Here is a 10,381-nt window from a genome sequence, read left to right as displayed (position 1 = left end):
CACAGGCCTGCCCAGTACAGTTGCAAGAAGAGCACTTGGTCTAATCTTTGTGCCATCTTTTCTTTGTTGCAGGATCTTGATGAAGAAATGCCTCAGCAAGGCTCAGAAGCCATGCATTCTTCTTCAGTGCAAGATTTTGAAGAGGTAACATTGACCTAGGACAGATTTTAATGAATGTTTCTCATGCACGATGTGTACCCTACGCTATTTGCCGATAGTGAAATGGTTTATTCATCCTCTTGAGTGATGCATTTTTAGTAACTGTCAGATTACTGTTCTTTTGTCTTCATTTTCTATCTGTTACACACGAAGACTGAGACCAGCCAGATTCAGAAGACTGTGAGCTGCCTAAAGCCGCAACCCAACAGCTTTCCAAACAATGATCTGGACCTGAAACATCCAGAGCCTGAAAGGGTAAATATAATCCAGTGTACCACTTAATGAACTAATAATTTAATCTATCATCATTCTTTATGGATGCTGTGTGTGTGTGTTTGGCAGTCACCTGGGTGTGATGTGATTTACATGGACCGTGGCTTGTAGGTCCTTTTCATTGTTTCAAAGTGCAAGTCTGGATAACATCTGAGTGTGTGTGTGTTAACCACCCAAATGTGACTTAGGAGGACCACACTGTTATTGGGGGACTCTGTCAAAGTTTGCTTCATGGTGACATCACTCTGGTTTTAGGAGGGGTCTTCTTGTATTTTTTGACAGTTTGACCTACAGCATGCAGAACTGACTGCATGTGCTTTGTTTCTATGTTGAAATGGTTTGAAACTCAGGCTTGAACATTAAGATAGATAGTACTATACAACTTCTTAACTTGTTTTAGGCACTTTTTACTGCTGTAGTGCATGGGTTCTCTCTGGCTGTGTACTCTGGCTTCTTCCCACAGTCCAAAGATGTAGCTTATGGGGTTAGGTTAACTGGTGATTCAAAACTGCCCTTTGGTGTGAATGCAAATGCTTGTCCTTCCATGTTAGACTGGTGATCTGTCCAGGTTGTACTGCCCTATGGTAGCTGGTATAGGCCCCAAACCTGCTTGCTACCCCACAATCCTGATAAGGATAAGTGGAAGAGGATGGATGATTGCAAAGGAATCAGTTGTTAATTATTGTAGCCAGTATTTTTTTCAGAAGAAAACATTTCTTGAGTGGAAAGCCCCCCCCCCCCCCCCCCCCCCCCCACGCACACACACACACACACACACATGCAAATTAAAAACAGAAGCACAGGCCTGCCCAGTTGCAAGAAGAGCACTTGGTCTAATCTTTGTGCCATCTTTTCTTTGTTGCAGGATCTTGATGAAGAAATGCCTCAGCAAGGCTCAGAAGCCATGCATTCTTCTTCAGTGCAAGATTTTGAAGAGGTAACATTGACCTAGGACAGATTTTAATGAATGTTTCTCATGCACGATGTGTACCTTACGCTATTTGCCGATAGTGAAATGGTTTATTCATCCTCTTGAGTGATGCATTTTTAGTAACTGTCAGATTACTGTTCTTTTGTCTTCATTTTCTATCTGTTACACACGAAGACTGAGACCAGCCAGATTCAGAAGACTGTGAGCTGCCTAAAGCCGCAACCCAACAGCTTTCCAAACAATGATCTGGACCTGAAACATCCAGAGCCTGAAAGGGTAAATATAATCCAGTGTACCACTTAATGAACTAATAATTTAATCTATCATCATTCTTTATGGATGCTGTGTGTGTGTGTTTGGCAGTCACCTGGGTGTGATGTGATTTACATGGACGAAGTTTATTAGTTGATATCTGCAACTGAATTGAAAACACCTCACCTTTCCAACTGTCCAAAACAAATAAATGTTGCAATATTTTGCTAACAGTTTCACAATCATCGTCTGGTGTGCACAACAATATCATCTTTGGACAAGTGCATTCAGTGTGTGGGACCGGTTTCCTCCCTCAAGTGGCTTGGCTATAAGTGCAAAGGTGAGACATTTAGTGAATAGGTACAGTGTATAGTAAAAAGCATTAATAGAGTTCAACAAGTTAAGACTAGCTGAAATGAACACTGCTCCCTTTTTAATTAATGGGTGGTCACGTCTAATTAAAGAAATGTAGTATTACCTCATTGGTGCAGGACCTTGTAAAAATGGTATACTTGGGATTGTCCTCAATTCCCCATTCCATAACATAAACTGCTCAAAATAATAAAGGGAACACTTAAACAATGCGATGTTACTCCAAGTCAGAACACACTTCTGTGAAATCAAACTGTTCACTTAGGAAGTAACACTGACAACCAGTTTCACATGCTGTTTTGCAAATAGAGTAGACAACAAGTGGAAATTATAGTCAATTCACCATAATAAAGGACTGGTTCTGCAGGTGGTGACCACAGACCACTTCTCAGTACCTATGCTTTCTGGCTGATGTTATGGTCACTTTTGAATGCTGGCCGTGATTTCATTTTAGTGGTAGCATGAGACGGTCTACAACCCACACAAGTGGCTCAGGTAGTGCAGCTCATCTAGCGTAGCACATCAATGTGAGCTGTGGCAAGAAGGTTTGCTGTGTCTGTTAGTGTAGTGTCCAGAGCATGGAGGTGCTACCTGGATGTGGAGTAGGCCATAGGAGGGCAACAACCCAGCAGCAGGACCGCTACCTCCACCTTTGTGCAAGGAGGAACAAGAGGAGCCCTGCAAAATGACCTCAAACAGGCCACAAATGTGCATCTGTCTGCTCAAATGGTCAGAAACTGACTTCATGAGGGTGGCTTGAGGGTCCAGCGTCCACAGGTGGGGATTGAGCTTGCAGCCCAACACCATGCAGGATGCTTGGCATTTGCCAGAAAACACAAAGTTTGGCAACTTCGGCACGGGCACCCTATGCTCCTCACAGCTGAAAGGAGGTTCAAACTGAGCACGTGACAGTCTGGAGATGCCGTGGGGAACGTTCTGCTGCCTGCAACATCCTCCAGCATGATCATATTGGCAGTGGGTCAGTAATGGTGAGGGGTGGCATTTCTGTACCTGCCAGAGAGCCTGACTGTCATTGGGTAACAAGATGAGGTCCTCGGACCCTTTGTGAGACCACATGCTGGTGCGTTTGACCCTGGGGTCCACCTAATGCGAGACGACACTGGACCTCATGTGGCTGGAGTATGTCAGCAGTTCCTCCATGACAAAGGCATTGATGCTATGGACTGGCCCGCCTGTTCCCCAGACCTGAATCCAATTGAGCACATCTGGGACATCATGTCTCACTCCATCCACCACAAACTGTCCAGGGGTTGGCAGATGCTTTAGTCCAGGTCTTGGAGGAGATCCTTCAGGAGACCATCCGCCACCTCATCCCGAGCATGCCCAGGCATTGTAGGGAAGTCATACAGGCATCTGGAGGCCACACACATTCAACTACACACTTTCATGCCATTCAACTACCTAAAGAACAAAGTATTTAATAAGAATAATTCCTTCATTCACATCTGGGATGTCCTTTTTTGGGGGGGGGGGGATTAGCAGTGTATGTGTAGTCATTAAAATATCCTTAAGTGTGAACAGTTTGTTTTTTTGTTTTTTTTTCAGCATTTGACATTACTGCAATGCTTTGACAAAAAACTACTTCACTTAAATAGAACTGCAAAGCTAAATTAAGTCTATCAAAATGTGTTTCAGTTTGTTTAGGGGTCTGGCACAAATCTTGCCTTGCAAAATTGGCAAATCAGAATTGCCACCAGTCAACACAGGTGTGTATCCCATTCATATTTGGCTTGACTTTGTTTTTCAGTTTATTTTTTACCTGTCTAAAGTATTGATCAATTAAAATAACTTTTGTTCTTACATTCCAGAAAGAAGAAATTTCTGAATATTCAGGGGAGGATGGATTGCCACATTCAGTTCTGGATCAAATATCAAGCGATGATGATGGCAACCACAGCATATCAGAAGAAGAATATGTGCCAGATTCAGAGTCATATGATGAAGATTCAGATGAAGACATCTCATTATTGCCAAGCACATCAAAAGGTCTGCTATGCCAAAATGACATCTCCAAAGCGCATGAACAATCAGATTCAATGAATTTAATCCACAACTTGACAAAGGACAAGCCACAAGATAAAAGTGAGCTTTGCGAAACTGAATCAGAAAAAATGACTTTAAGTAAAAGAAATTACTGCTATTTTTGTGGCAAACCACAAGCTAAAATTTCCCGCCACCTGAAAACGCACAAAACGGCTCCTGATGTTGTGCATGCATTTTCCCTGCCTAGAGACTCAAACGAGCGTAAAAGTCTGTTAGAGAAATTGAGAAATAAGGGAAATTTTAAGCATAATGCTGCAGTTTTGCATGGTGGAGTGGGACCACTGAAAGTGAAGAGAAGACCCAAGATTAAAGCAGTAGAGGGAAAGTTCGCTCATTGCTTTTATTGTCAAGGGATGTATGTTCGCAAGGATCTTTGGAGACATGTCCGCAGATGTCCGAACAAACCAAAAGATGACACGGATAAAGAACCTGGAAGAACCAAAGTACTCGGCCTGGCTTTAACTCTGGAGTCTCAGTGTTATCCGCAGGTGTCAAGTGGAGTCTGGAAGGTTCTTGCTGTTATGAAACAAGATGAGATTACCTCAGCTGTGCGAAATGACTTTACTGTTATTCAGTTTGCCCAGTCCCTCTACAATAAACATGGACAAGACCCTACAAAGTATGATTATATACGACAGAAGCTTCGTGAAGCGGGACGTTTGTTGTTGTGTCTGCGCACAGAATTCTCAGTGCATAACATGGAAGAAGCTATTAAGCCTGCTAATTTCCAGAGAGTTGTGCAAGCAGTAAAGAAAGTTTCAGGTTTTGATGAAGAGACACTGTCATACAAAACTCCAAGCCTTGCGCTGAAACTGGGACATACACTGCATAAAATGTCTGACATTATCCATTGTCGTGCCCTCATGACAGAGGATGAAGCCCTAATCAAGTCCACTGATGCGTTCAAGAAGTTGTATGTCTCCAAATGGTCCGAGATGGTGTCTCACCGTGCCTTGAACACATTGAGTGAGGCAAAGTTTAACAAGCCATCAACATTGCCCTTTACAGAAGATGTTCGGATTCTCCATCACTACCTTCAAAAATCTGCAGAAAGTGCCTTTTGCAGCTTGGAGAACGAAGCCACAGCTCAGAATTATGCCCAACTTGCACAAGTTACACTCTCACAAATCATTGTGTTCAACCGAAGACGTTCTGGAGAGGTTTCAAAGATGCGCCTCAAAAGTTTTCTTGAAAGAGACAAAACAGCACTCCACACAGATGTTGCCATGGGGCTCTCAGAAATGGAACAGAGACTCTGTAACTATTTCTGTAGAATAGAAATAATGGGGAAAAGGGACAGAAATGTTCCGGTTCTGCTAACACCAAGCATGCTGGATGCTCTGTCACTACTGGTTAGTAGGAGGCCTGACTGTGGTATTTGTGCCACTAATATCTACCTCTTTGCAAGACCCCGATCAATGAGTCATTACAGAGGAATGGACTCCTTGCGTGTTCATGCACACCAGTGTGGAGCAAAGCAGCCTGAGTATCTAAGATCGACACAGCTCAGAAAACATGTTGCCACACTCTCACAAGTCCTTAATTTGAAAAACAACGAACTTGATCAGGTTGCAGATTTCCTGGGTCATGATATCCGCGTTCACCGCGAATTCTACAGATTACCAGTTCCCACAACACAGCTGGCCAAGATTTCCAAACTGCTTTTAACACTGCAAAAAGGACATCTTTCCCAGATCCAGGGGAAATCACTGGATGAGATCAAAATAGAAGGTTTGTATTGAAAGGAGCAAATATTAGGGCAGTAGTTGAATATTATGCTTTATCAACAGAATTAAAACCTAAAAGCACAGACCATTCTGTTAAATGTCCATGATTTAAGGTTCTTGAAGTCTATTGTTTCATCACTTTGCAACATTTGGCAAACTGCAGAGTGGTGGCCTTAAATAGTAAAACTATGTACTATAATTTCCAGTATTTGTTCTGTATTTTGTCATATCTCGTTGTTAATGTGAGGTTTTTGGGGGGGTTGTGTTTGTTTGTTTTTTTGTTTTGTTTCCCCCCCCCCCCCCCCCACAATTTCTCAGATGAAATTGCATTAAGTGATGCTGAAACAAAGGACAGTGAGAGTGAATCAGATGATGATGACACAGCACTCACAATGTCGGCGTGTGGCACCAGTGAGCCTGTACATGCAGTAGCTGATTCCACAAACACAGCGCAGCTCCAAGACACTGTAGATTGTGGTAAGTTACCACTAGCTTGGTTTCTGTGGATAAAATGTTTGTTACAAATATTAAAACTTAATCAAATTGTGTAATCAGCAGATGAAGGACCACTCACAATGCCTGCAGCAAGTGAGACTGCTGCTCCCTCTGAAGGTAAGGGGTGCAGTTGGTTCTCTAAGCGTATTATTGTTTCATCACTTTGCAACATATGGCAAACTGCAGAGTGGTGGCAAAAAGTCACTTGGATGAGTGACAAAATGTTTCTCCCACTGAAAACGCTACGTCCAGATTAACAGAATCAACGTTTTGGGATTTACTTACCTGGATGATTGAGCATGCATCAAGAGACTTTTATTCAACTTTTTATTTAGTCTTTTATTCACAGCGGAACACTAAATGTTGTCTCATTTTAGAAATTTGATAAATTTTCAAAGAGAATTTTAGCTCGTTTTGATATTGATGGTAGCAACACATTTCAGAAGTTAATACAGGGTAGCATCCATTCTTTTAACAAGCAAATGTTTTTTGTTTTTTTTGTTTGGTTTTTTGTTTGTTTTAACTACTACTACTTTATATATCTTCCAGAGAAAAATGCTGCTCAATCCCACAATTCCCGAAGAGCTCCCAAAAACATGTGGTCCAAGGCTGAGGTTGCTGCAGTGATGAGGCATTTTAAAGACCACATAAACGAAGGGAAACTAGCCACCAAAAATGAATGCAGTCATTGCAAATTGGTAGAAGATCCGGTGTTGGCAGGAAGAACAGTTCAAAACATAAGAGATTTTGTAAGAAACAGAGGATTAACTGCAAAAAGGCAGAAAAAAAAATGAACTAAAATAACTGTTTAGCCAGATGTGGTTTTACATCTTGGTCAGATTGCCAATTGTTGTTAACACTGATGTTCTGTTTAAAGAAAAAAAAAGTTCTTGTTAAATACAGAAGCAGTTTGTATTTCATAATTTTTACATTTAATTTATTTAGGTTTTTTTTTTGACGGGTTATATTTAAAATAAAAAATTATAAATGCATATTTTCTCCCCTTAATATTTACCTTTAAACTATTAAAATTCATTTTAAATGTTTTTAATTTTTCTGTTTTCTATATTTTTATATTTCTGTGGGAAGCGTGGGCATTTTTGTCCATAGATTTCTTTTTTTATTTATGGTTAAAATTAATGTTCAGATCCAAGAACACTAATAAAATGATGTTCCAGTAATCCTGTGTCCTGTCAGATGTGTATTCATGGTAATGATAAGCTATTTAAATATTACATCATTGTCCCTTTAAAGACCCAATATTGTTTTTTTGGACCTCATAAAACACATTGTTGTCAAGTGGACAATGTCTCCAGAAAACACAATAGAGTCTGGTTGGTGTGTATCAGTGTATCTAGACTTCTATAGGGAGTGTATGAGGTCTGAAGTGACCCAAATTTTTTTCAGATTTTTTCGAACACTTTAACCTCACTCCCTTGGCTCTAAGTCCTTTGAAAAGGGTAGTCCACTTAAACCACCACCGGGCGGATTGACGTAGGATAGTCCCTCCATACCACATAGACCCGTGTGTGTGTGTGTGTGTGTGTGTGTGTGTGTGTGTGTGTGTGTGTGTGTGACAGAGAGAGAGAGAGAGAGAAAGCCTTTTTATGGGATGATCTCATTGTAAGATTCAAATTCAATATATTTAGACTGGTTGACTGAATTGGATCTTGTGTGTGTGTCTCTCTGTTCATGTGTGTTTCCATATGTGTACATATTTGTGATTGTGTGGCTGTTATATATTTTTTGGCCGATTTTTTTCATTTAACAAGTATATTTGAGGGACCCTTAGCATGTTCAGCATTTTTTCAGCTGTCCATTTTGCTTTTCCAATTTTTCTGTTTAAGTTATTACTAAAATGGTAAATGGCCTGTATTTATATAGCGCTTTACTAGTTCCTAAGGACCCCAAAGCGCTTTACATATCCAGTCATCCACCCATTCACACACACATTCACACACTGGTGATGGCAAGCTACATTGTAGCCACAGCCACCCTGGGGCGCACTGACAGAGGCGAGGCTGCCAGACACTGGCGCCACCGGGCCCTCTGACCACCACCAGTAGGCAACGGGTGAAGTGTCTTTCCCAAGGACACAACAACCGAGACTGTCCAAGCCGGGGCTCGAACCGGCAACCTTCCAATTACAAGGCGAACTCCCAACTCTTGAGCCACGATCGCCAATTGTGCTAAATCATAGCATTTCTGCTATTTTATAAGCATTTGTGCTAAATATAGTATTTCTGATTAATTATAGTTTTTCTACCAAATCATAGTACAGTATTTTTGCTTTTTATAGGATTTTTATAGGATATTTATATTGCTTAATATAGTATTTCTGCTTATTATAGGATTTGTGCTTAATATAGTATTTCTGCTAAATGTAGTATTTATGCTTAATCATAGTATTTCTATATATTTCTGCCAGGTCCCCAGGCAGCCAATCCTCTGTGAGGACTGAGGCATTCAAATTTACATATCAGGGCCTGGACGGCTTCCCAGCCAGCCAATCATATATGTGGGCTGAGGCATTCAAATTTGCATATTGGGGCCTTCACTGTCACGATCTGGTACAGGGATTCAACGCAGAGCGGTAAGGTATCTCCAAGGTGTGGTTTATTTACAGTGCAGTGCAATAAATGTACAGTGAAGGGATCCAAAAACTCCGGGGGGAATCACAGGGTAACTCGCTCACGTCTTCTCCGCTCACACTCACACACTTTCCCGTAGCAGGGAGGTCGCAGGTCCGGGGGGGGGGAGATCTGAAGCAGACGAGAAGGCAGGTCACCAACAAATCACAAGTCACGGATATGAAGCACAAGAGCTGTGAGAACACTAACGTTAGGGGTACAATCATCCAGCGACGAGAGGATCTGTGTTCCAGCCTAAAATAGTGCTCCCGGTGATGATGGGTGAGTGTTGTCAGGTGTGTGTGTGGGCCAAGGGCGGGAGCCCACAGTGAGCTCCGCCCAGGCAGAGAGGGAGAAAACAGCAACAGCAATTGTAGCCTTGTGGGGCCGACCGGGCAGGCACGGAGACCATGACAGTACCCCCCCCCCCCCCCCCGCAACGGGAGCCTCCCGGTGACCCACCAGGCTTACCTGGATGCCTGCGGTGGAAGTCCCGGAGCATGGCAACATCCAGGACAGCAGCTCGAGGCACCCAGGAGCGTTCCTCTATCCCGTAGCCCTCCCAGTCAACCAGGTACTGAAAACCCCGACCCCGGCGCCGGGAGTCCATGATGCGGGTGATATTGTAGACCAGCTGACCATCCACGAGCCGGGGGGGCGGCGGGGCCCTGGAGGGAGGGCACAACGGGCTGGAGAGCACCGGCTTGACCTGAGACACATGAAAGACATTGTGAATGCGCATGTTGCGCGGCAGCTTGAGGCGGACAGACACAGGGTTCACAATGGCCTCAACGGGAAAAGGGCCAATAAACTGAGGAGACAGCTTCTTCGACTCAGTCCGTAGCGGCACAAAACGGGTAGCCAGCCATACTTGTTGACCGATGGTGTACACGGGGGCCGGTGTCCGGCGACGGTCAGCGAGGGTCTTGTTCCGCTCCTTAGTACGGAGCAGGGCAGCCCGAGTCGTCCGCCATGCACGACGGCACCCGCGGAGGTGAGCCTGTACAGAAGGAACGGAGTGCTCACCTTCGATGGCCGGGAGCAAAGGTGGTTGATAGCCCAGGGACGCTTCGAAGGGAGACTTGCCCGTGGCGGAGGATGTGTGGCTGTTGTGGGCGTATTCGATCCATGGAAGCTGTTCACTCCAGGTCGATTGGTTGTGCGAAGTGACACAGCGCAGGGCAGCTTCCAGCTCCTGGTTGGCCCGCTCCGATTGCCCGTTACTCTGTGGATGGAAACCGGAAGACAGACTGACCTTGGCCCCCAGTGCGGAGCAGAACTCCCTCCAAACACGGGACGTGAATTGCGGCCCCCTATCCGAGACGATGTCCTCGGGGATCCCGTGAAGACGGAACACATGGGAGGTGAGGAGCCGGGCCGTCTCCAAGGCCGAGGGGAGCTTCGGGAGGGCGACGAAGTGTGCAGCTTTGGAGAAACGATCGATAATGGTAAGTATGGCGGTGTTACCAGCGGAGGGC

General features: G+C 43.9%; 3 long non-coding RNA genes across 3 annotated transcripts; all 3 read left to right on the top strand.

Annotated features, from left to right (window-relative positions):
* Nucleotides 1–368: 368 nt before the first annotated feature.
* Nucleotides 369–1,580, top strand: LOC308397461. The gene is made up of 3 exons (XR_013971772.1): nucleotides 369–414; nucleotides 1,298–1,369; nucleotides 1,538–1,580. It is a non-coding gene; the product is annotated as an uncharacterized lncRNA (long non-coding RNA).
* A 193-nt stretch (nucleotides 1,581–1,773) lies between these two features.
* Nucleotides 1,774–4,551, top strand: LOC308397204. Its single transcript, XR_013971698.1, has 3 exons — nucleotides 1,774–1,955; nucleotides 3,644–3,714; nucleotides 3,817–4,551. It is a non-coding gene; the product is annotated as an uncharacterized lncRNA (long non-coding RNA).
* A 1,622-nt stretch (nucleotides 4,552–6,173) lies between these two features.
* Nucleotides 6,174–7,447, top strand: LOC308397004. The gene is made up of 3 exons (XR_013971678.1): nucleotides 6,174–6,255; nucleotides 6,334–6,390; nucleotides 6,823–7,447. It is a non-coding gene; the product is annotated as an uncharacterized lncRNA (long non-coding RNA).
* Nucleotides 7,448–10,381: the final 2,934 nt, after the last annotated feature.

This window comes from Rhamphochromis sp. 'chilingali', assembly GCF_963969265.1.
Source record: "Rhamphochromis sp. 'chilingali' genome assembly, chromosome: 5".
Taxonomy (NCBI): Eukaryota; Metazoa; Chordata; class Actinopteri; order Cichliformes; family Cichlidae; genus Rhamphochromis; species Rhamphochromis sp. 'chilingali'.
Note: the sequence above shows the minus strand (reverse complement) of the source record. Positions and strands in the feature narration are given on the sequence as shown.